Source organism: Panthera leo, chromosome A2 (genome assembly GCF_018350215.1).
Source record: "Panthera leo isolate Ple1 chromosome A2, P.leo_Ple1_pat1.1, whole genome shotgun sequence".
NCBI lineage: Eukaryota > Metazoa > Chordata > Mammalia > Carnivora > Felidae > Panthera > Panthera leo.
The window spans coordinates 38,838,390-38,866,081 of NC_056680.1; the positions used below are offsets into that span (position 1 = coordinate 38,838,390).

Consider the following 27,692-nt stretch of genomic DNA (forward strand, 5'->3'; position numbering starts at 1 on the left):
GGGCCTCAGCCCTCACAGTTTCTGTTTGCTGCACTCTTTCTAGCCTGCTGACTGCCCTTCGTGGTCCTGGGTGCTCTCTTGTGGTGAGTCCACTGCAGGTCATGGTGCCTGCCCCCCGGAGCAAGGCCTTTTCCAAGACACGCAGAACCCTCTCTGGGAAAACAGGTTTGAAAGAAGGGAGTCTGGGATTGGCTGAGTACTGTGACCGAGTTTCAGTTAACATCTTACTTCACATTTACAGTACTTCACTTAGAGCCAAACATTTTCCTGTCCCAACTTACTCTTGGCGTTGGAGTTAGATTCCCTGAATTCAAATCCCAACTCTGTCACATTCAAGCTCTGGGATATGGTGCACCTCATTCTCTCTCCCTGGGCTGCAGTTTCCTAAGTACAGAATGCAGGGGACATGAGAGAATGAGGTCTTGGTCTTTTGTGACTGTTACTATATTCCTAGTGACTAGACAGTGCCTGAAATATGGGATGTACTCATTAAGTATTGCCTTATTAACGAATGATGTGTTTGTGAAGATTGAAGGAAATCAGTGAGTACGAAGGACTTTGCATAGTGTCTGGCACAAAGCAGTCTCTCAATAAATATTAGCTATCCACATGTAAAATAGACATATAAATATATACTTTATTTTTTATACCTGGTCACATAGCTTCTAGGCTTAATGCAATGTTCTCTAATCCATTCTTTTCATTAACAGAGGTATCTCCCTACTTCCTGACAGCAACAGTACATGTAGTAAACACTGCTGATTGCCCAATCAGCCTCCATTCACCCCTTTCTTTCTTCTTAACAGAACCTAGCTCCTGAGCAAGTATTCAACATTCCACATGTCTCATGACTCGGGAGAATGTAATCCAAGACTAAGCTCTAGAGTGGATGTTAAGCAGTCTGAGCCAATCACATGGCATCCTTTCCCCCTTGCCCCACTTCTGTGATTCTGATTGGTCACATAATTAATGCCGGTCCAATAAGAATGAGGGAAATATTTCCATTTCACACTTGGAGTGTGTTTTTTCCCTCTCCCATCAGGTGGTCAACTGAGAACAAAGAAGCATGTGGATATAGAGATGGAGAGGGCAAGGCATTTGATAGTATCTTTGATGGTTCCACTCTTTCCAGGTATGTCTTGTTTGTCATTTAGGATGGGCTTTTCAGCACCTTGCAACAAGAAGCATTCTACCTAATGGATTGCAAAATTATTTAGGAGGTGATACTAAAAATGCCTTCTTCAAATAATAATAGTAATGATCGCCAATGCTTACTCATCACTGTGTCAAACCCTGTGCCAAACTCTTTGGCTATTTTACTTATTTATGCTTCCAAACAATCACTATGAGGTAGAGATTGTTATTAAGCTCATTTTCAGATAAGGAAATCTTTGTCCAGCTGTATGTCAAAGACACACACACATGCACACATGCACACACACACACACACATGCACACACACACACACACACACACACACAACAGGTTAGTGAGGGAGGTGGAGTTTAAACACTGGCAATCCGGCTCTAGAGCCAAACTTATACCTAGTCCTACACCTAACCAGTGAACTATACAGTGTTTAATGTGATGAAGGTTCCCAGTGACATACATATAAACCACCACCACAACAAAAATAAGAATGGAGTGTGCTTCGCTTAAAAAAAAAAAGTATACTAAGTCTTTCTCAGGAAATAATTGAACACTAGCTCAATTTTTTTGCTGGTGTATCTTTTTTTTTCATAAAATGTATCCCTTTTTGAAAACACATATTCATCCATTCAGTCATTCATTAAATATTTATTGGGTTCTTATGTGTCAGCCTTTGTACCAGGTGCTACAGGTACAAAAGTGAATAACTTCCTGTCTAGCGGGAAAGACCAGCAAATGGCAATCACCATGCTGGGTGAGGAGCACTTCCACGGGGCGGGGGGTGGGGGAGGGCGCGGGAAATAATGTCTACACCATGGGAACATCAAAACATGGTACCTTAACCAGCTGGTGCAACAGTAGTGTCAAGGAATGCTTTCCACGTGAGACAGAAGACTTCTCTATGGGAGGCAGGAGAGCATCTGTACAGAGGCCTGCAGGGGGAAAGAGAATATGGCATATTCATCATGCTGCTGAGTGTGGGGATTCTGTGTGGGGTCTGGGCAAGTAGGGACTGGGCAAGAGAGAGGGGAAAGCAGACTCGAGAGTCAGGGAGATAAGCAGTGGCCAGGAAGTTTGGTCTTTGTCTAACCCAGGTCCTCTAGAAAGTGGACTACAAGGCAGAAATGAAAGCACTGACACTTAATGTGGGGGATGCAAGGCCAGGGCAGTGAGGAAAGTTATAAAGGGAAGGAAGGCAAATGCAGAAGCAAAGCAACATGAGGGAACTATAACACATGGCCTTGGTGGCCACCATGTTACAATGAGCCAAAAGGAGGCACAGCAAGTAACTAACTCAGCAGGTGAATCTGCATGGGACAAGGGACTTTGCTTGAAAGATTATAAGAAGAAACCTCTCCTTGTAGTCCACAAAAGTAGCAAGAAGGGGAAAGTTCTCTGCCCAGCTCCCTTCCATATCCTACTTTCCTTTGTTTAAGGAATATCTATTCGAAGTTAACTTCTCCATCTTTCTGGTTATGTCACCTGGCACAGCCCAAGAAGTCAGACGTCACGCTCCATTGTGTGGCATTTCATGAGATTTTGGAAGTGGAGGTTGGTGTGTGACACTGGAAGGCCATGCAGGCCCACCACTTCAACTTGGACCCCGGACAGCAGAGCTGAGCTCCTTCATAAAGGAAAAAGGTAAAAGAATCTACGAAGGTGGGGAGGTTTGTGTGCAACACAGTCTTTCCCCTGAAAGAAGCTCTGAAGGGCTTCAAGCCTAAGGAAGCCACAATCAGGTTAGAGCTTAGAAAGCTCATCCAGGCTGTAGTGTGAAGGGGGGATTTGAAAGGGCAGATCCAAGAGTATGGAGACCACACTAGAGTCTGGTCTAAGGTGGATGGACTTGTCCAAAACCAAAGCAGTCAAGTTGACTGTACTTTGTAACTAAGTGGATATGGAGGGTGAGGGAGAGAGGTGGCACCCAGCTGTTTGGCTTGGGCAGCTAAGGATTAGAGTGTGGTGCCATTTCCCGAGATGGGGAATGGATAGAAAGGAACAGGCTGGAGGTGGGGCAGGGTAGGGAGGAAGTAAAGATGGTGAATTCAGTTTTGAACATATTGAAGTTGAGCAATGTGAGACACATCCAAGTAGATGTGTTTTAAGGCTGTCGGTGACACAAGTCTGGTGTTTGGGAGCAATAGCTCAGCAGGAGACACAGATTTTTGATCAGTGAGGTGGGTAATGAAGCAGGTGCGGGGGTGCATGAGATGTGTCAAGGAGAACATGTCAGAGAAGGAAGAAAAGAGGTTCGAGGGCCCAGCTTTCTTAGGCTCCACAATGCTACTGTATAATGACTGGGCAGCAAGACCAAGAGGAGACTCCAAAGGAAGCCAAGAATGACCAGAGATGTCCCTGAGGCAGGAAAGCTCTCCAAGGACATGGGGAACAATGTCAGCCGCTGCAGAGGAGTCAAGTCAGAAAAAGAGTGAGAAGTGTTCAATGGATTTAGAAATGAGCAGGTGATGGTTATCCTTGTTGTGAGCAGGGCCAATGGAGTGGGTTGGATTTGGGGTATGTAGAAGCAAAATGGGGAGAAAATACTGATCTCTCGTGCAGAGCTTACTTACAATTCAGAATAGTCACTGTGATTAGTGATGATGCAAAGGTCAAGAGATTGCAGGGCAAAAGAGAGTTCCAGTGCATTTTAGCTCCATACCCTATTCTGTTTCTTCACAGCACCTTTCACAATGTGAAGCAGTATTACTTATGTGCTTACTTGTTGTCTTGTCCTCTAGAATGGAAGCACCATGAAGTCTGAAATTTTGTCTTGTTCACTCCTGCATCCCCAGTGCGTGGCACAAAGTAGCCATTTAATAAATATTTGTTGAATAAAGGATTGGCTGAATCTGATGAAAATAGGTAAAGGAAAAAAAAATAAACACAATGAGTTTAATTATATGGACATAATGTTCAGATTCTTTATGAGGAATTATAGATGCGCATTAAAATCAGGAAAAGCAAGTTGTGAGGATGCCTGTAAGACATCTCCTGGGGTTGGCCTCCCAGACTTTACTCATAATGTAAGCGGACATCAACAATACTCAAAGACTGTGATGTACTTCCATAAGACTTCTAATCTACAACTCTCCTATAGACTTTTATTTATTTTAATTTTTTTAATGTTTATTTATTTTTGAGACAGAGAGAGACAGAGCATGAGCAGGGGAAGGGCAGAGAAAGAGGGAGACACAGAACCCTAAGCAGGCTCCAGGCTCTGAGCTGTCAACATATAGCCCAACGCGGGGCTCAAACTCGTCAACTGCGAGATCATGACCTGAGCTCGCCCAACCGACTGAGCCACCCAGGCTCTCCTCTCCTATAGACTTTTATGAAGAAGTGTTACTAGCAATTAGATTCTAAACTGCAAAGTAACTATCTTAGGGACTAAATAACATTAAATAAATAAATAAATAAATAAATAAACAGATAGATAGATAGATAGATATGTATATTTGTGTGTGTGTGTGTGTGTGTATTTCCATTACTTTACTCAACTAAAAGACAGAAGTTATGTACTCGAATTTTGAAGCTTGCATATTCACAATCTTGTATTCCTAGTAAAGGCAACATCATACATAGTATACAACAACGATGTCAAAGACCTACTTTACTGTATTGCAGGATGAAAGACCTACTCCCTATGGAATCAATTTTAGCGGAAGTAAACACTGAAATGGCAATTCCAAGAAGAATGCTGTCCTTGGCATAATTTCCTTTTTATCTCTACTTTCTATAGCTTCTATATGGTCCCATGTTTTAGCCACAATCAATTAATTATGTGCTCTTAAGTATTTAATAACTTTACCAGGCCCAATTCTGTTTAGTGACTCTCTATGGTAGATGTGTGTTCCATTTAGATTGTGAATTCTGGTCTCCAAACCTTGTGATTTCAGTGATAAGAATGAAATGTGGAGATATGGAAAGAGAATGTCTTCTCAACTTAAGGAGCATTGTTCTTCATGACTGTAGTAGAAATTAAGAAGGAAAGAGTACCACTTAAAGTATGTTACCAGTGTAAGGAGAAGAGCAAAACTCATAAAACCAGTGTGCTTTGGGGAAATTCATTGGTCTTTGAATGGATTTCACAAGTCCAGGGGTGAAACAGTCAGAGTAATATCCCAGATTGCCCTAGCTGGCTAATTAGTCAGTTTAGGGTAAATTAGGCTGGAGGAACATATATACCTTCAAATCTCAATGGCTTTCAATCATAACATCTTATTTCTGATTCTCCTTACACACCTATCTCAGAATTGGCTTTAGAGAGTTCTGCCTCCACTATGGTAGAGTAGGTTCCATTATCTGCTCTTCCTGCAAATAATGACTGTGAACTCTGAACAAAATACATTAAAAACAAAACAAAACAAAACAAAACAAAACAAAACAAAACAACAACAACAATAAAACTGCTGAAGGTTCTGGAGAGTGAGCAAAAGCAGACAGATTTAAGGAGTCAAAACTTGTAAGAGTCATCATCAGAGTTGATGATAACAGGAATTTCCCCTTTCAGTGGTGTTAGATTAAGCTTAAGTAGTAGCATGGGTGGGTTCAAATTCGAATAGAAAACCTGCTGTTCTTTCTGGCTTGAGGAATCACAGGCTCTGAGCTGGTCATTGCTGCTGGAAAGTAATGAGGGAATCCCAGAAAAGAGGCAGAGCAAAAGGGCCACCACTTCTGTGCATAAACTTTGTCCAAGTCTCTGACCCCTGAACAATGTGTGAGGCAGACTTAAAGCAGCTTGGGGTTGGGGGGCGGGAAGGCTAAGAGAAGCACATTGAGATGTGAGCTGCGATCCTCCACAGGCAACAGAATTCACTGTTTGACTCTTTCCAAGGTAATCGCCTGCTAAAACAAAATCATCAACACTCTTTGTAGGAATATAATAGAAGCAAGAGTTTCCACAATATAACCAGAAAAAAGGCAGGAAAGGGGGAAAAGAGGAACAAAAGGCAGAGGGGAAAACAGAAAAAAACCCAGAATATCTAAATAAAATCATATTGATAATTGCATTAAATATTAATGGATAAACACTTCCATCAAAAGACAGACAGTATCACATCTGCTTCTAGCTCCTCACTCTACCTAAACTACAGGAAAGACTTTCTAACATGTTGCTTCCACATAGTAAAAGGAAAGGAGCAGTGGGGGAAGCACATGATGGCTCTTACAGCTTCTGTTCAAAACTGACAGCCATCATTTTCACTAGCATTTTACTGGCTAAGGCAAGTCATATGGCCAAGCCTGACTTTAGTGGGACAGGAAACTATAATCCACTCCCACTCAGAGGAGACAAATATTTTAAAATAAATAATAAAGTTTACTCATAAAGGCATGTTTACTGTCATGGAAGGGTAATTATCTTAGGGTGAATGACTTCTGCATAACAGGAATATTCTTACAGAGTATAGACTCTCCTGACAAAATCCAGCATCATCTATGTAACCACAGAAAGCTGAGTGACCAACTTGCTTGCCCGATCCATACACTTTTCTCAGAGATTCTGTCTTTTGCAAATTTGAACCACATGAAACCACTTCTGTGGATGCAGCTGTTTGGGCCAGGGTGTGGATGCCTGGCCCATGTTAGGTCATCTGGATTTTCCAATCTGGTCTGTCCTATTATATGCCTAAACTGCAGTGCTAAGCAAAGCCAGGAAGATGAGATGGAAGTCTTTGGCCCTTGTAAAGGTGAAGAGAAAAATATCAAACAGCAGGAAATGCTCTATGTTGATATAACCTCACCCACTTTTGTTAATTTCTAGGGCTTAGCCTAACTTGAGGGCATTTGCACCATTCCAAATGCACCACTCACATGGTAGTCTGTATAAACAGTGCTAGGGATTCACTTAGACTAAAATGTGAATGTTGCCCCTGAAGTTGTACAATACGGTAGCCCTGGGTTTCTTTTGTACTTTTGCCATTACAGATAGAGAATTCATGGAACTTACAGAGAGAAAGACACAGAGACCTCATTCTCAGGGTAATAGGCAATGACCACAGTAATTTTGCTGAGCATATTGAAAGAGAACAAACTTCCAGTTTGGTGCTTGGATCAGTCAGTGCAGGACCAAATTTGTAATGGGATTGGTTAGCATGATGGGATACAATGGATGGAGACCAAATGAAGTGTAAACTGTGACTAATCACAGAATTTTTGCACTTTTGGTGTAAAAATCCTTGCTATAGCAGTTAATTCTAACATAGCAACATACATATATATACATATTGCAAATAACATATAGTTATTTGATAATGCCTTTTCTCTTTTCAAACACAAAAGAATATAATCCAGTACATATTTTATGTATACACATACCTCTCATTGACTAATTTATCTTCATATCTTATTTCTGGATAGAAATTCCACATTCTGTAGCTTTAGCTCTTTGATTTACCTTCCAAAACTGTGTAAGCATGTCTCTATCAATTTGATTTTACAAACCTGTCTCTTTAAAAAGTGAAACATCTAAATATAAGTTCAGAGCCTCATATATTTTAAGACTTTTGCCTTCCTTTGTCACATAATTTAAAAATATGGCACATAATCTTATCTCGTACAATTCAAAACAGGAATACAAAATGTATAGACAAAGCCTCTCCTGCTGGTTTAAACACCATTTAGCAATTTTTTACAGTTGAAGGGTTTGCCAACCTAACTATCAATTCCTTATTATAGTGAGTATATGAGTTTTTTAAATAAACCAAATAAAGATGCTTCTATAGCCAAGCACAGCATGTATCTTTCAACAGTCAGTTCTAAGCCCCTTGCTCTTAATCCTATTCCAGTATTTTTTGGAATCATTAAAACACAGTAAACTCTCAATACCTAGACTCACAGAGAGAAATGCACAGCAAAATTTATTCCCCAATCATTCCTAGTTGGTTTGGGTTTGCATTTTGATACTTAGAACATGCATGTGAAATTAAAAAAAATTTTTTTTTAATTTTTTAAATTATTTATTTGAGAGAGAGTGCACAAGCGAGTGCATGAGTGGGGGAAGGACAGAGAGAGAGGGAGAGAGAGATTCTTATGCAGTCTCCACGCTCAGTGTGGAGCCCAGTGTTGCAGCTTGATCCCACAAGTGTGAGATCATGACGTGATCAAGAGTCGAACGCTCAACCAACTGAGCCACCCAGGTGCCCACCAATTTTTTTTATATTATCTAGTGTTCTTTATTCATTTGCCTTTATGTAGATATTTTCTCTTTGGGGACTAAATAAATTGTACCAGATACATTTCTTTAGAGCATGTCATCATCACTTAAATTGTTTAGAAAAAAAAAAAAAGATGTATTGACAATCCTTCTTAGCATGTCTTTCTGTATAATGTGCTAGCCTGCTGTCTTGGACCATCAGCTGAAAATTATAGCACAGTACAACAAAGTAGATCAGTTGATAAATGAACTTGACCATCTTTTGCAAAGTTAAAAGCGCCATATCAATTTAAAGTGTTGTTATTGCCCATAATTAAGGAGACAAAAATCACCAGCTGAGGCTAAACTCAATCTGTTAACCAGTGGAACAGATTGTAAAAATATTTCCTTACAGCTCTTCTGAACTGTGTAGGTTTTTTTTTTTTAAGAACAAGCTTTGCACATAAAAGGAAATTGTTTCTGAACACTAGCTAATTTGGTTTTGCCTGATGGTTCTAGGACTCATTTAGATGTCTTTGGTGAGCCCTCAGATAAGCTTCATTCAAGGATCAGAGTTATTTACTGGAAGACGCTTGACTGGATTTGCCAATTCCCTAATACGCTCCCTTGATAAGACGACAGGACATGAAAGTCCGTTCTCAAACAGTTGAACCTCCCATCTATCTCAAAAGACATTTGTTCCCCTCGAAAGCACAGTTGGTCTTCTTGAAACCTTGACTAATTTCACTTAAGATGTTACACTTGCTCCCCTCTGCCAGACAGCTCTTGTAATAAGGGGACTCTGTGGGTTCCACACTCTTTCCTGTCTAGTTGGCTTCTGTCTGCAATATTGTGAATAGCTTCCCTAACATAGTTCTGCAGTTCAACTCAGGCAAGAATTACAATCAAAGGCGGGCAAAATGCATTTCAGGAATTTATTATTTGCCATTTAGTATCTTTCAATAGCTTGAAAAGTGTTTTAAAACAGCTGCATCAATATTTCTGTGTCACCCAGCCTTGTGGGTAAGCTGAAGACAAATCACTCCACCCAGAACTGGAAACCCTAACTTTTTAACCCTAAATTAAACAATGGAAGCATTTACTTGAGGAAGGGGGATATGAGGGAGACACCTGTCTCTGTCAGGTACCAGCTGGATGGACCTTGGGCAAGTCACTTGCCTTTCTTAGGCCAGTTTGCTTCTTTGTAAATGCAGGTAATACGGCTTTTATGAAGAATAAGTGAGATGATATTCAAAGTGATAAATAATATGTATGAAGGGCTTAGAAATACATATCCAAGTTACATTATCCTGTAGTATATTAGTTAGGGTCCCCAGAGAAAGAGAGCCAACAGAATGTGTATCTATCTATCTATCCATCCATCCATCTATCCATGCATCCATCTTTATATTTATATGTATTTATAGTCATAAGATTCCACCCATCCATCCATCTTTATATTTATATATATTTATAGTCATAAGATTCCATATGTATATATAGAGGTCAGTATTTTTCTGTCAAGCCCTTCAAGTGATTGGATAAGACGTATCCACATTTTTGATAATGTGCTTTACTCAAGGTCTACCTATTTCAGTGTTAATCTCATCTAAAAAATACCTTCTCAAACCAAATAGCTGGGCATTGCGGCCTAGCCGAGTTGACACATAAAATTAATCATGACACACAGTAATGTGTGTACTTTGTGGGTGCCACTGTGCTAAGCACTTCACATTTATTAATTTATCTACTCCTTCACCATAACCCTTTGAGGTAGGTACTGTTTTCCATCGTACAGATGAGAAAACTTGAGCACAGAGAGGCTAAATAACTTGCCCAAGGTCATGCAGCCAGGCTTTTGTGCTTTTAACCACTGGGCTAGACTGTTAGCAACCTGAGGACAGACACATGGGGTCTGTCTCTGCTGTGGCTGGCATAAGGCTATATGAATATTTGTGAAGTGGATACTTTGAATATCCAAATGGCTCACTTAGCTAACCTCTTGGATTCCTTTAAGCAATGTGATCTTTTCTGTAAATTGACTAGCTGTTCTGTTTTTGATTTCATCTTGTGGATGAAACTTCAAAATGACATATTCTTCTTTATGTCTAAGACACTCCCAGCAATTAGTGACAATGGGCTGTGAAAGTGGATTTAAATGTACACAGCAAATGAAGTCGTCCATATATACAGGCTATAAGAAGACAATGTAAGTTTCCAAGTTGACTTGTGTATGCCAAGGGAATGGCCCAGACAGGGAGAATATCTGTAGTAACTATAAAATATGGATCCATCAGTATAAAATTTTTGCTCAAACATCCCCTATAAATTAATATAATATAATATAATATAATATAATATAATATAACATAACATAACATAACATAACATAATATAATTTATAAGTTATATCACATGATACTGCCTGGATGTATAAATACATTATAGCCATACAGAAAGAATGAGCTTTAAAAACGATGAGATGGGGAATAAACGTTCATCAAAATTCTACTTTTCACATCATTACGGCTCTTCTTGTGTCTTCCTCATTTTCATTTTCACTGACTTGAAGTCTTGAGTAATTGGAAGTTTATCCCTCTAAACAACTTAGTGAGAAACGAATTGATTCACCCCATCGACTGCATGTAGTCAATGAGATAATGAGGGCCAGCAGAAGAGTACCTTGAGGGTTAAATAATATGTGAAAGCCTTTGACACGGTGTGTGGCACTTGCTTTTCTCACAAGAGACCCAGTTTTGCATAGTTGTTAAGAGTACAGACTCCAGAGGCAGATCCTTGGTTTCAAATCCCAGCTTCACTAAGGACTAACTGCATCTGATTAGATGGGGTTATTTTGTAGATTAAATGAGTTAAAAAACAAAACAAAACCCAAAACCAAGTAAGTAACATCCTTACAACATCCTGGCATGTAGTACGCACTATATAAATGTTACTGATCATCATCACAAGGGCCCAATGAACAATAAGAGTTACTGGTTGTAAAAACCAATGTAATGACAAGCCGAGGCCATTACACCTCTATCCCTATTACTTTGTTCATCCAAAATGCTATATAATGAAAATGTTCAGAATGATGACTTTGAGGTGGAGGTGGAGGAGTTAAGATGACAGGGCTGTAGGGGGACCCTATGTGGAATGATGACTCTGAACCACTGCCCTAGGATTTCATTCATTTGTGTACCAGTCATAATTTTTGCCCTACCTGTGTACTTTACTTGATATTTGTCTCTAAATAGACTGGGATCTAACATCAAGACCTACTTCGTTATTTTGGAGAGCAGTTATAGTAAAATCACGGACTTGATGTGCTAGTAACATTTATTTTTCCGAAAATACATGACAAGCACATAACCAGTAAACCATTTCCCTCACTAGAAGAAATGCCGCAAAAAAAAAAAAAAAGGCCACGTTACACGACCCTTAAATTATGACTGCTTCAGTTATATTCATTCTACTTAATGAGATCGAAGAATTTACCAACATATGTTAGATATCAAACCAAGTTTCCTTCAAAACACCCTAGTTCTCAAGAAGCGTAGCTAATTGGGATTCTAATCTTTTTATTTTCTGATTCTTGATTGTTATTTTCTTTTGGATGAGGAGAATTTCCATTTCTTCATCCTTCTTCATTGGGCCACTTCAAAATGGTTCTATTTGCCTTTAAATACATAAGGCTTAAAGAAACATTGATCATTGTTATCACAGGCATACTAAACATACCAAGTTAAATTTTATCAAATTAACTGGATTCCATATGCATGCAGAGAGACAGATTCAAGTTAAAGAGCTGAGACTAGAACATTAAAAGAGAAATTCAGCAATACTGAAATCAAATCTACTTCTGTAGAAAGTGTGGAACTGCTACATTGAACTGACCATAAATAATGTTCTAGGTAAATGCAAGTTACAATGAATCAGACCTTGTGATCTTCCCATTATTTGCCATCATTCTTGACGCTGGAGATAGACCCTTCTCATCTAAATGAGAATCCCAAGCAGGTTTCTTTTAAGCATTTTTGGACTAAAATGCTAACATCTTGAAACCCATTAGATAGCCAGATGCTTTTAGTTCAAAATGGCCAAGCTATCCCCTTGAAAATATATCAAAAGTTTGGACAAGTTAAAGTCATTTCTCTAATCTATATTTCTAGGGTTCTATTCTAGCCCTCAACGCTATTGTCTTTATTGCAGATGCTAAAGTCATTATTACTTTAACTATTAGGGGGAAAAATCATGTGATCCAGATCCACACTTCTAGTTCGTCTTCCTCTAAATCTATGTGACAAGATGAAAAGTGATCTCATTTGAGAAAATACCGAATAAAATGGAGCATTCTTTGAATGGGACCCATTTACCTAGGTCAGGGTTTCTTAGTCTTGGGACTGATATTTAGGGCTGGATAATTAACCAATGAAGGAGCTGTCCTGTGCACTGTAGGGTGTTCATCAGCGTCTGCGCTCTCCATCCAAGAGCTGCAAGTAACACCCCCCTCAGGTGTGACAACCAAAAATGTCTCCAGACATTGCCAAATGTATCCTAGGAGCCAAGTTCCCTTTCACCCACCCACTGAAAACCTGTCACAGGTCAAGAAGAAAGCTTTGCCATTGTTTTCCTGAACGCCATTGCCGTGTTTGCAAGTAAAAGTTTACTTCTTTCCATGAGATTTTTTTTTTTTGAGGCTGTATTACAAAATTCAAACTATAAATAACAGAAGGAAGGGAGAAAAGATTGAACATTTATTACCCAAAGCCATATAAATTCAATAATAAATAATGGCTCTCTCTAAAAATATGAGAAGTCTTTTTCAAAGTCATTAGTTCTAATCATAAATGAATTTAGCAGCATTTCTTTAAATATTGCACCTTTGTAATGAACTCTGATAAATTCATGGAACTGGATGTTAAATAAAGAGATAGAAAGGTCTAATTTGCTGGTTCATTAAGCTAGCTTATTTCAAGACATTGTGCATATTGCTTTGAATTTCATATTTCTGAGCAGTGGAGACAATAGTGGTATCCATCTTTAATGTAGTGTGGCAGACAATTAGGAGCTCAAATGGATTAAATCTCATTTCATCAGAGATACACACAGTGATTATTATTTTATTGCCAAATACTGTCAGCATTACATTTCTTCAACAGCTAGTGTGGTACCTGACTCGCATGCTTAAATTTGCATTAAACACTGTGCGGTAACAACAACCATTCGGGCCATTTTCTTACGTGGCATTATTCTCTTCTTCACTATGTGTGTTCAGCCCAATACCACTTTTAGGGGTACAAAGTTTTACATGCACTTGATACACGAGAGGCAGCTTGTAGCTTTGAGGAAAGGGTGCAGCCTTGGGGTCAAAAACATGGATGACGGTCCTGATGCTGTCCCTTTCAACGTAGGAGACCTTGAGAAGGTCACTTTACTTACAACAGATGTAGAAGAAAGGTACTTTTCTTTGATTGTTTTAAATATCCTCTGTCAGAATCTTTAAATTCTCAAATATTACTTTTTGAAAGAAATGTAATTACACAACAAAAAAGCCACCTATACATCCTGTCATCCCCTTTGTCCAGGCCCATACGCCAGCTCTCCCTAAGTAACTCAGAGTGATCATTAGTATATATCTGTCTTTATTTTTCAACAACTTTCTATGAACACTTATAGGTAATTCTACCCAAATACTGTATAGCATGTTCATTTCTTTCTAAATAAAAAAAAAATGGGATTATGCTATATATATTTTTCTTTTTCTCTAGCTTGCTTTTCTGAGTAAACTCAGACTTAAGCTATTGCTCAGATCTAAAACAGCTGCATAACATTTTGTAGTATAGATATTACTATTTGGCCAGCCATTTCCCTCCAGACCAACTCCACCCTGTTTCCAGTTCTTTGGCACTACTAACCATAAAGCAATCAATGTCACTGCACATAGAGCACGGAGGCTGGGTTCCTTCCTGCAACTGGAACTGGGAACGAGAGGCTTTTTCCCCAGTGTGACTAACTCCTTGGAGGCCCAGTTTACACAAACACATAATGAGAATCACAACAGCTGCCTACTTCCTTCACACACTATGTAAGGACGGTCTGAGTCAGCATGTAAAAATGATGTGGTGGTCCTAGAATCAGAAGGGCCCTTGATAAAAAAAAATAAAATAAAATCCCACTTGATCCAAGCTGCAGCCTGTCAAAGCCACCTGCTTTTGTCTGTTTGCACGATCTAATATAAAATTTGTACACTTGTCACATGCTCCCCCCTTCTTGAACATTTTTTTCCAGTAGGCATAACTGCTTTTTGTATAGACAATTCACCCTTTCAGTGATTGATGTTTAGTTTACAAAGTTCCATAGCAAGTGCTACTCCAAGGTAGTGCCGGAGTTCTGAGAGCTGGAATAAAGTGTGTGCGTGCGTGCGTGTGTGCGTGTGTGTGTGTGAGAAGGAGACAGGGCGGGGAGGGGGAGAAAGAGAGAGAGAGAGAGAGAGGGAGGAAGAAAAGGAGGGAGAGCACTCGGTAAATTCGTTTAGTATGAAGTGACAGTCATCTGGTAATAATCACAAGAGTGCAGGCTTTGGAAACCGCTCATGGTGAAGGAATATTCTATACATTTAACATTTTACCTGGTACTATAGTTATTTTTAATTATTCTACTAAAATATCTCATAATGTATAATACAACATCTCTCTCTTAGACATAAAAGGTCTTAAAAAATACATCCACGTTTATATCATATTTTTTACTTACATCATACTTGTGCACGAAGCAGGAAAATGGTGACGTGCAATGACTGTATGTTCCACATTTATCTGAGAGACTGCAGAGATGCATGTGACATTCTAGTTCAAGGGCTCAGAGTTGAGACCAGAGGTCTTTAAACTATGGTCTGTGATCCACTGGGTTATGAAACGAAGTCAAAGATCAAGATTGGCATTTTAAAAAATGAAATAGAATAGAATGCAAAATGTCAAGAGTGCCACACTCCAAATAATGATACAGTTTCATAAATCTTTTGTTTCAGAAATATAAATGTGCCTGTGTGCATGTGTCCTGGATCTCAATATTAAATGTTTAGCTGTCAAAGACATTTGAAAGTCCCTATTCTGGTGATACTTGTTCATGAGATTCATGGACAGTGACTGGTATTTGCTATTTGGTGTAGTTGCGTCTGTGAGATACAAAGATGTGACCTGATGGGACTCTCTTCCCCCTTCTTCTCTTCTCCCCATCCTCTCTTCTAAGAACACGGTCTTTCATTAGACAGACGGAAAAGCCAAGAAGTTAATAGCATAACTACACATTGATGTTAAACCTCAAGAGGCAGTCAACGTTGGCAAGAAAAGTTTATTTGCTCTGAGAAGGCTTTTCTCTCAAGAATTAGGTAGGGAATGAAAGACCTCATCTTGTTCATCCAAGATGGGCAGGAACCCTGGGAGAGAAACACAGGTGGGTGACAGGTGTCCATGAGAACGTGATTTAACGGATAAAATTGTATTTTGCTCCATCTTCTGGGTTCAATGAACATCTTTCTTTCAGGTACTTCACGGATTCAATAAATATTTGAGCACTTTCTATGTGCTACGGTCTTCTCTCTGAGAATATGGCAATGATCAAGACAGGCACAAGTCCCTGCACTTATGAAATGAACACTCTAGGAGGGTGGGAGGGAAGACAGACAGATATTAAACAAAGGACTACAGCATGCAGAATGTCAGATGGTGGTACACATTTGGAGAAAACGAAGTAGGTAAAGAGATACGTCTGTGTAGAGTGGGGACTGGAGCTGAGGGTTGCAATTTTATAGAGAATGGCCAGGGAAGAGAAAGTGACAGGCAATTAAAGACTTGAAGAAAATGGGGAAGCAAGCCATCCAGGTATCAGGGGAAGAACATTCCAGGTTGGCATGTGCCTGTTGTGCTGGAGAGCCACAGCTAGCCTGAGTGACTGAGCCGAGGGTAGGAGGTGAGGTTCGAGGTGCACGGTGGGTGGTGGAAGGCGTCTATATTGCACAGAGCCCGAGGGCTATGGTAGAGACTTTGGGTTTTGCTCTGAATGAGATGTCACAACAGGATGTTGAACCGAAGGTGACCTGATGATATTTACATTTTAAGAGGGTCACCCTGTCTCCTGTGCCCCAGGAAGTACCTATGTGTTCTCCCAGATGTGTAGGTGTAACTCAGGGATAATACAGACCAATACAGATGTATGTGAAACACAACTGAAGCAGAAGGAAAATGCCCAGGTAGATTACAAATCAAGGTCCACTGTTTCCTTCGTTCTGTTAACTTAGTGATGAACCAAGCCAGACACAGGAAGTTTGGGCTCTTGGGTTCTTAGTTTCGATGGAGGATCAGGCCAGGTGTCTTAATCACAGTCCACCGTGGGGAAACTGATTCCGTGGGGAAACTGGATTCCATGAAGTGTATTTGACATCAACAGCCCCTGTTTCCCTCGATTTCAAGCTCTCTGCAGTGTGTTCTTATCTTTGTTTGCTCATTTTCTGAAGGTAGGCATCAGGTCATGTAGCCAAAGAACACAAGGTCCCTCCTTCTGCACTACTTTCAATGGTCAACCTAAGAGCCAAACTATGCTGTTCTGTTGTGAACTCACCTGCCTGATGTGGCCATGCCCTACCATGGTTTCTGTGGCTGGTCCTCCTGGGGGAGGTAAGATTCCTTTTGTCTGCCTCTTCCCTTGGTGGAAAAGAAAAGAAAAACTACCCCAAAGAACTCAGCAGTGCTCCCTTGCACAACCTTTGTAGGCTGAGAAGGGATCACAGTGTTTCTATTGCTGTATCACAGGCTCCTCTGTACCATGCCCTGTTATATGGAGTGGTGGGATGGAGGGCCCAGACAAACACCCCAAATGCAGCAACACCCCCCCCCCCACTGCTTCATGGAGGAGGGCAAGATCAGTCCCAAGTTATTCCAAGGGCAGCCGCTCTGTTAGCTTTTCTGTGACTCTGACATATGTGCTTTTGTTCCTGTTCTGCAGACATTCTGACCTAGAAGCACCGAGATTGTCTTCTCTTCTACTCCAGCTTCACAGGGCTGGGTCTCAGCCTCCCAGAGCGTAAGCACATTGCCAGGGAATGTTGGTGGCTGGCCCAGGTCCAGACCGCTGGGTTATAGAAGTTATTACAATTAAATCAATTGCTCACAAAATTGGAAGCGTTTTGACCATAAACATTGGTACCTATAAATAGCAAATTAACTTTCCTACCTTGGAAAAGGGTAAGTTGTAAACTGTCTTCAGAGAGGCCTTTGTAAAACCTCGCTGACCTGCCACTTTCAGATACCTGGACCTTTTAGGCCAGCAGATTATCAGAGTTTCCCAGGAGGCAGATGGTATGGAATCCTGGTTCCAGTGAATGGGATTTTGTGTAACGGTGAAAGCTAAGAAAAATAAATAAATAAAAAGTAAACTCTCATGGCTTTCAGAAAATCTGCAGTACAGAAATTCAGATGCCCTTTTCTATTATATTAAATGGCTACAACACAAGTTGAGGTTGCTGTATATTATAAAACACTGAAGGATTTTTATTCCTTCCTCTCCTCCTGCCATAATTGTTTTTGCTTTCCTCCCTTGTAGCAAAATGGGTCTGGGGTGAGCAGTCCCTCAACAACTAACTAAGTGAACATGGATTACTTATTTTTAAAATATTTTTCGAGTTTTTAATATTTGATTTTTTGAATCATCATTCTTCAAAAAGTTCTTTTCTTAACACGTAAGAAAGTATCTACCTGTCTCCTAGACCTGAGAGCTCTTAATATTTTGCTGTATTTGCTTCAGATAAATTTTTTCCCAAAGAAATAACACATAAACATAGGGGTGCCTGGGTGGCTCAGTTGGTTGAGCCACCAAATCTTGATTTCAGCTCAGTCATGATCTCATGGTTCGTTAGTTCAAGCCCCACATCGGACTCTGCTCTGACAGTGCAGAGCCTGCTTAAAAATCTCCCTCTGTCCCACTCTCTCTCTCTAAATAAATAAAAAACCATGTAAAACAAATTAAAAAATTAAAAATTAAAACAAGAAACCTTTAAGTAAAACATTATAGATTTCATGGAAACTTCTTTCGTACTCTTCTCCCTTAGAAATGCACTAAAGCAGATTATTCTTCTCATCTGTTTTTATCTTTTACTACATTCTGTGTGACAATAAGCAACATACTGTTTTAAACTTTATTAAGGGATATTTTAAACTTAAAATTAGGTGGAATAGTATATAAAGCCCATTTGTTTTTTTTTTAAGTATCTGGGTGAACGCTGTTGTTTAATATAGTGGAAGTTCTAGCATCAGCAATCAGACAACAAAGGGAAATCAAAGGCATAAAAATTAGCAAAGATGAAGTCAAGCTTTCACTTTTTGCAGATGACATGATACTATACATGGAAAACTGGATAGACTCCACCAAAAGTCTGCTAGAACTGATACATGAATTCAGCAAAGTCACAGGCTACAAAATTAATGTACAGAAATCAGTTGCATTTTTACACATTAATAATGAAGCAACACAAAGACAAATAAAGAAACTGATCCCATTCACAATTGCACCAAGAATCATAAAATACCTAGGAATAAACCTAGCCAAAGATGTAAAAGATCTGTATGCTGAAAACTATAGAAAGCTTATGAAGGCAATTGAAGAAGATACAAAGAAATGGAAAAACATTCCATGCTCATGGATTAGAAGAATAAATATTGTTAAAATGTCAATACTATGCAAAGCAATCTACACATTCAATGCAATCCCAATCAAAATTGCACCAGCATTCTTCTCAAAGCTAGAACAAGCAATCCTAAAATTTATATGGAACCACAAAAGACCCCGAATAGCCAAGGTAATATTGAAGAAGAAAATCAAAGCAGGAGGCATCACAATCCCAGACTTTAGCCTCCACTACAAAGCTGTAATCATCAAGACAGTATGGTATTGGCACAAAAACAGACACATAGACCAATGGAATGGAATAGAGAACCCAGAATTGGACCCACAAATGTATGGCCAAGTAATCTTTGACAAAGCAGGAAAGAGTATCCAATGGAAAAAAGACAGTCTTTTTAATAAATGGTGCTAGGAGAACTGGACAGCAACATTCAGAAGAATGAAACTAGACCACTTTATTACAACATTCACAGAAATAAACTCAAAATGGATGAAGGACCTGAATGTGAGACAGGAAACCATCAAAACCTTAGAGGAGAAAGCAGGAAAAAACCTCTCTGACCTCAGCCGCAGCAATTTCTTACTGGACACATCTCCAAAGGCAAGGGAATTAAAAGCAAAAATGAACTACTGGGACCTCATCAAGACAAAAAGCTTCTGCACTGCAAAGGAAACAGTCAACAAAACTAAAAGGCAACCAACGGAATGGGAAGAGATATTTGCAAATGACCTATCAGACAAAGGGCTAGTATCCAAAATCTATAAAGAACTCACCAAACTCCACACTCATAAAACAAATAATCCAGCGAAGAAATGGGCAGAAGACATGAATAGACACTTCTCTAAAGAAGACATCCAGATGGCCAACAGGCACATGAAAAAGTGATCAACGTCACTCCTCATCAGGGAAATACAAATCAAAACCACACTGAGATATCACCTCACACCAGTCAGAGTGGCTAAAATGAACAAATCAGGAGACTATAGATGCTTGGGAGGATGTGGAGAAACGGGAACCCTCTTGCACTGTTGGTGGGAATGCAAACTGGTGCAGCCTCTCTGGAAAACAGTGTGGAGGTTCCTCAAAAAATTAAAAATAGATCTACCCTATCACCCAGCAATAGCACTGCTAGGAATTGACCCAAGGGATACAGGAGTGCTGATGCATAGGGACACTTGTACCCCAATGTTTATAGCCGCACTTTCAACAATAGCCAAATTATGGAAAGAGCCTAAATGTTCATCAACTGATGCATGGATAAAGAAGTTGTGGTTTATATATACACAATGGAATACTACTTGGCAATGAGAAAGAATGAAATATGGCCTTTTGTAGCAACGTGGATGGAACTGGAGAGTGTTATGCTAAGTGAAATGAGTCATACAGAGACAGACAGATACCATATGTTTTTCACTCTTATGTGGATCCTGAGAAACTTAACAGAAGACCATGGGGGAGGGGAAGGGGGAAAAAAAAGGTAGAGAGGCAGGGAGACAAACCATAAGAGACTCTTAAAAACTGAGAATAAACTGAGGGTTGATGGGGGTGGGGGAGAGGGGAAAGTGGGTGATGAGCACTGAGGAGGGCACCTGTTGGGATGAGCACTGGGTGTTGTATGGAAACCAATTTGACAATAAATTTCATATTTAAAAAAAACCCAGGTGAATGGTATCACCTTCCACGTATCCTCTTGCAATTTGATTTACACTCATCATCATATTTCTTTTTTTAAGAAATTTTAAAAAATATTTATTTACAGGGGCGCCTGGGTGGCTCAGTCGGTTAAGCGTCCGACTTCAGCTCAGGTCACGATCTCGCGCTCCGCGAGTTCGAGCCCCGCGTAGGGCTCTGGGCTGACGGCTCAGAGCCTGGAGCCTGCTTCCGATTCTGTGTCTCCCTCTCTCTCTGCCCCTCCCCCGTTCATGCTCTGTCTCTCTCTGTCTCAAAAATAAATAAACATTAAAAAAAATTAAAAAAAATATTTATTTACATTTTTTAATGTTTATTTATTTTTGAGAGAGAGAGAAACAGAATGTGAGCAGGGGAGGGGCAGAGTGAGAGGGAGACACAATATCTGAAGCAGGCTCCAGGTTCAGAGCTGTTGGCACAGAGCCCAATACGGGGCTCGAACCCACAAACTGTGAGATCATGACTGAGCCTAAGCTGGACGCATAACCGGCTGAGCCACCCAGGAGCCCCTAGGAAATTAAAAAATTGAAAACTACTGCCTGATTTGGTGGTGGGGGGGAAGGAAGGGACAAAAACTGTATAGAGAAAAAGGAATTCATCAAAACGTAGCCAGTATATGTATTTTTTATATTAAGTATAATTTATTGTCAAACTGGTTTCCATACAACACCCAGTGCTCATCCCAACAGGTGCCCTCCTCAGTGCCCATCACCCACTTTCCCCTCTCCCCCACCCCCCATTCACCTTCAGTTTGTTCTCAGTATTTACGAGTCTCTTATGGTTTACCTCCCTCCCTCTCTCTAACTTTTTTTTCCCTTTCCTCTCCCCCATGGTCTTCTGTTAAGTTTCTCAGGATCCACATACATCATCATATTTCTGAAGTGGATCTGGGTTGATACGTGTAGATCCATTCCATTCATTTTAACTATTCTGGAGTACTCCATGATAGGCATGGCTACAACTTAATCTTCTGAAGGTGGAGTTTTAGGTGCTTTCTCATTTTTTCCAAAAGGCTGCAGTGGGGATCCTTGTTCACATGCACTAAGGTTTCTTTTCTTTTTTTTTTTTTTAGAAGTGGAATCACAGAATTAAGTGGTATGCATGCTTTGAATTTTACTAGGTTTTGACGAATTGCTTTCCAAATGGTTTTATCAAATTACACTCAACACAAAGAACCTATGGGTGTGTTTCCCCACATCTTCACCAATATTTATTGTTAGAGTTCAACATTTTACCTATCTTGGTGACTGTGAAATGATATTTCTGTGGCTTTAAGTTGTACTTCTTGGATACCAGTGAGGTTGAGCATTTTTTCAGGACTCTTCTTCTAGGATATACCTGAACATGTCATTGACCATATTTTATTGGAGTGTTTATCTGTTTCTTGTTAATTTGACTAGATTCTAATAATGAATGTACACTTTGTTTAGACACTATGCAAGGGGCTGGGGATACAAAGTAAATGAGACACAGTGTCTATCCTAGATGACTTCTCAATTTAGTGGGGAAGGATGGTGCACATATGAATACATATACCATAAAGACAGGCTCTGAGGGCTACAGGAGCACAGAAGAGAGAGGTGTAGTTGTCAAGAGCCTCTTAGTTGAAAGTTACAGGAACCCAATTCAAACCAGCTTATCCAAGGAGAAAATTTATTGGCTCATGTCAACGAAAATTTATTGGCTCATGTCCAGCATGGCTAGATCTAGGGATCATACAGAGCCTTCTGGATTCTCTATCTATTCACCTCTCATCTTTGCTTCTCTTTGTGTGTTAGACTGAGTCTTTCAATGCAAACAGGCTCTCTTTACTGACTGTGTTGGGAGTTTGGGGGGTGGAGTCAGAAAAATGGCAGCTGAGATTACATGGACTAATTGCTTACATTTTATTGAGGGGAAGGGAGAGACACAGAGAGACAGAGAGACAGAGACAGAGAGGGAGAGAGATTAGTTAATTAAGCTGTCTTATACCAGTTTGGAAAATTCATGGAAAGGATGAATTCATGGAAAAATAACGGGTACTGTGAGTGGCCCAATCCAGTGACAGCACAACCTTGCGTGAGGGAGAACAGGCGTATGGGTGCATGTATGTTTATGGGAGCAGGCACTGTCATTACCAGCCCCACCCAGGAGAACTCCATGGTAGGGGAAGAGTTGTTCATCAGAAGAATACTGAACAGACAAAAGCAAGGCATGTGCATGACAGAGGGACATTAGGAAAAGCCTCTAAGAGAGGTACTTTTTTGGCCCCATCTACAGCCCAGTGGGATACAGATGCAATAACAACGGACACCGGATTGATGGTGTCAGTTCCAATGCTGATGCTTACAAGCTGTGTGATCGCCTAAACACTAACCATTCTGAGCCTGTTTCTTCATCTGTCAAATCAGGACGGTTCTATCAACTTTCTAGGGCTGTAGTAATGATAAATGTTATAACCATCCACATATTTTTGCTGTCCTCGGATTTTGCTGAATAGAGTTGCTCCAAAAAAATAGGACATTGGCAGCTGACTTCATTATATAGAGATCTTTGTTGCGCTCGAGTATAAAGCTTTATTCTTGTGTATTAAATATTAAATCATCAGTGCTAAGAACAATCGTGAATGAAAATACTCCCAACATATAATGTATATTTAATTATTATTTCATTTTTGATACATTTTCATCGAGGTCTTTTTGTAGTGGTAGTCAATCCTTTTAATACATATTCATCTTCATTTGAGAGCAAGAGCAGATTCATTGGTTTCCAATACTGTATTTTTAAAAGGGCATATTTTTAAGCACCAGTGATTTTCTTTAAAAGTCTCTTTTGAGCTTCCAGAACATTGTTATTTTCAATTGGAATTAGAGAACATTTCTGACATATTTCAAACAATTTCACCAAACAAGGATGCAAACGCATGTACTATATTAAGGAAAAATACAAATGGGAACAGGCCTTTCTGAACAACAGGTAATGATATTTCAAGGACGATGCAGAACCATTCATTTCCAATACTCTCATTACCATTCCCAGCAACAGGCATATACGTCTCGCAATTCCTGTGTAGTTCTGTTAATCTCTCTACACAATATTCAATTTTCTTACAACGATTCAGCTGATTTATTATTTCTCTCTTGCGTTTTAACTGCTAAAGATGCAATGTAACCCCATAAATTTGCTTCAGTCTCTTAGCTTCGATACCCAAGGTCATTAATACCTCCAAAATATCCTTTGCTTACCTCACTCCTTTAAATGTGCTCTTTCTTGCCCAATGAGCTGTTACATAATTACATGGTACCAGTAACAATATCATCTTGTTTTTATAGTTTTATGATTAAGGATATAAAAATGAACTGAATTGAAGAAAATGTTAAAAGATATTTGCAAAATATAAGAGATTGCTACCATAGTTTATCACATATAAATGATATAGTATGTATACATTTAAAATTGGATTTTCTTAGTATATAGTTTAAAAATGTGTTCAAGTAAAATGTGCTATATTAAAGTTTGACCTGATGGTTCTATATACATGGAATATGTCTTTCTTAGTGAAGGGTTAAAATAATTATGAAACATTTATTCCTTCCCCAATTATAACCAGTTGTTTTCTATTAAATACTTTCATCTAAAGTTATAGTGCTTGAGAAAAAATTTTAAATGGGACCATCTCCCACACCATACAATTTTCAACCTGCTTACAGCTCAAAATATATTGGGGAGCGGTTACGGTAACCAACTGTCCCAGTTTTTTCAGGACTGAGGGGGTTCTAGGAATGTCGGGCTTTCAGGGGTAAATCCAGAAAAATCTCAGGCAAATTGGGAAGAGTTGGTCTCCCTATTAGTAGTTTGGTTTCAGTTCTCCATCCCTATCTCTCTGCATCCACATTTTTGCCATGACCTTACTGTGGACAAAGAATCCTTTCTTGCCCCTTGACTCTGGGCTTGGCCATGTGACTTGTCTGGGCAAAAACATATGGGTAGTAGTGACAGGGCCTCATCCAAGGTTTCAAAGGCCCAATGTGTTTCTCGTTTCTCTCTGTGTCTCTGCAATAGGCCCTAACTAGCTCACTGGCCCAAGAAGGATGAGAGACGAAGCACTGAATGAGTCCAGCTGACACATGGACCAGAAGCAAGAAGCAGAGTTGCCCAGACAAACCCAGCCAAGACCAGGAGAATCCCAAGCAACCAGCACATGCAGGAGTAAAACATGCTTACTTTTATAATGCCACTGAGATTTTATGGTTACTTGCTATACGTAATTATTACAACAAAAGCTAATTGATACAGGTGGCAACACATATTCATTCAATAAGTATTAATTGTCCTCCTATGTACCAGGCACTAGGGATTCAATGACTAGCAAGATAGGCAGAATTCTTATTCTCATGGAACTTGTAGACCATTGCAGTGGTCCTCTGAGACCCTGTCAGGAAGGTCTGCAAGGTCAAAATGATTTTCATAATCATACCAAAACACGATCTGCTTTTTCTCCTTTTTCACTGTGTTGACATTTGCACTGATGATACAAAGACAATGGTGGGTACAGCTGATGGTACCTTAACACAAACCAAGGCAGAGGACCAAGCTGAGGATACAGTTATTATATTCACCCCCATTAGGCCACTTACAGTTAAAAAAAATACCAGTTTCACTTATGAATGTTCTTGATGAGGCAGTAAAACTTATTGATTCAATTAAATCTTCACCCTTGAGATGAATACCTTTTTCAGAGTGTGACACCACAGAAATACACATAAAGCTCTTCTCCTAGGTACTAACATGATGTAGTAGTCAATCAATGGTTGAAAACTGGTTACTCATTTAGATGGAAAAGCCAAATCCCTACCTTGCAACATACCCCAAAACAGGACCAATTGTCCTTGAAGATTTAAATACAACAATAAAACAATACCAGAAGAAAACGTACAAAGATATATTTTTATAGCTCTGACTCAGGACACTTATTTCTCAGCAATACACAAAGGTCAGAAAACACAGGGGACTTCAGTTTTGCCTTTATATATTTTAGCACTGTTTTAATTTCTACGAGAATTTTTAATAATAAAAATAATAAAATTAACCCTATGAAGTAAAGAAAACAAGTCGATGTCAGCATTTTTCTTAACAAATTATAACAGGTTTCACTGATGTCATATGAAGAAGGAGCAAATCTTAAACACAATTCCTAAACAACTGATCACAGTTTAATGGTGAATCTTATCGGAAAATGAGTATAGGCAATGTGAGACTCTTCACACTGTTGTCCAAAGCCAGCATTGGATCCCCTTGAGAGTAATGGCCCATTATGTAAACTATATAATTTCCCTAATATTTCAGAGGGCTAGGATTTTTTAAAGTCCATGACAGTTTATTAAAACCAAAATCAGAGAGAGTAAACACAATCTCACAATGTTCTGGTTGCAACAGTCAATTGTTAACAGCTACCCTTAATATCTTTCAGGCCTGAAGTGTCTTATTCCTGGATTATGGCGCCAAACCCTATGGTTTCCAATTAATTCTTATTAAAGAACCATGCAAAGATTGCTTTTTAAGTGGTAGCCCACAAAAATGGGAAGGATATGAGTCAGGTTCTTAGGTCTTCACAGGGCCTCTGTTAGCACACTCCATGTGCCATTATCGGAATTAGCAAAAGACATCCCTCCCGGCAGACAAATTAGAAAAAGACTCTTCCTCTAGATGGAAGAATTAGAAAAAGACACTCCTTCCAATAGAGCATTAGCTAGATTTCCATGTCCCTTAGCTCCTGTGGCTGAAAGCCTTTTGGGACGGTACAGCCTGGCCAGCTGTGTGCTATGGCCCCGCATCTTCACAGCATAAACTCTGGTTCTGGCTGTCTGGTCACAGAATTAAACTTTAATGAAGCAATAATAGAGAATACGCATACATGTTGTACAATTCCTTCTTGAGTTACTTGGGACACAAGGCTCATTTGGACATGTAGTTTGAGACAGAATGCTAAAGGGACATAATCTGAAAGCTTGATCTTGTATTATGTGCAAGTGGGGATCAGCAAATAAGGGTCCCTGGGCCAAATGTGGCCCACTGCCAGTTTTTGTAAATAAAGATTTATTGGAACATACCCACATTCATCCACGTACTGTCTATGGCTGCTTTCACTCAACAACGGCACAGTTGTGTAGTTGGAAGAGAGACGGCATAGCTCACAAAGCTTAAAATATTAACTACCTGGGCCTTTAGAGGAAAAATTTGCCAATCTCGGTATGAGATCACCAAATGGCACAATCTCCATCATACTATGCCAGCCTTTGTCTAAATGTCTTCAGTGAATTACAATTCAATGTTAGTCCCCCAGCATGTAAAAATGGTTCCTATAATAAATATCCATGTCTACCAAATTTCTACGTATGAAAAACATCTTTTCAAATGATGATAATTTAGCCTTTCTGCCTGTGGATGCCACCAAGGAAGCGTCATTAAAGTCTCCCTTCCCCCACCAGCATGTCTAAGCCAGAGTCCCCCAAAGAGCCCGAACAGCTGCAAAAGCTCTTCCTTGGAAGTTCGAGCTTTGAAACAACTGATGAGAGTCTGAGGGGCCGTTCTGAGCAATGGGGAACGCTCACGGACTGTGTGGTAATGAGATATCTGGGTTGGTTCCGTAAGCCACTGTGGAAGAGGTGGATGCAGCCATGAATGCAAGGCCACACAAGGTGGATGGGAGAGGTGTGGAACCAGAGGGCTGCCTCAGGTAAGGATTCTCAAAGGCTTGTTTGCCCACTTAACTGTGAAAAATATTTCTGTTGGTGGCATTAAAGAAGACACCAAAGAACATCATCTGAGAGATTATTTTGAACAGTATGGGGAAATTGAAGTGGTTGAAATTAGGAGTGAGGCAGTGGCAAGAAGAGAGGTTTTGCTTTCGTAACATTTGATGACCGTGACTGTACACAAGAATGCCATTCAGAAATACCAGATTGTCCTGAAAGGCTCCACCAAAAAAACTGACAGAACTGATAGATGAATTCAGCAAAGTCACAGGATATAAAATCAACATAAAGAAATTGATTGCATTTCTAT

The 27,692-nt window shown here is 39.7% G+C and overlaps 1 pseudogene; it reads left to right on the plus strand.

The window, feature by feature from the left end:
- LOC122213119 overlaps nt 1-27,692 on the plus strand; it is a 51,010-nt pseudogene that overhangs the window by 18,774 nt on the left and 4,544 nt on the right.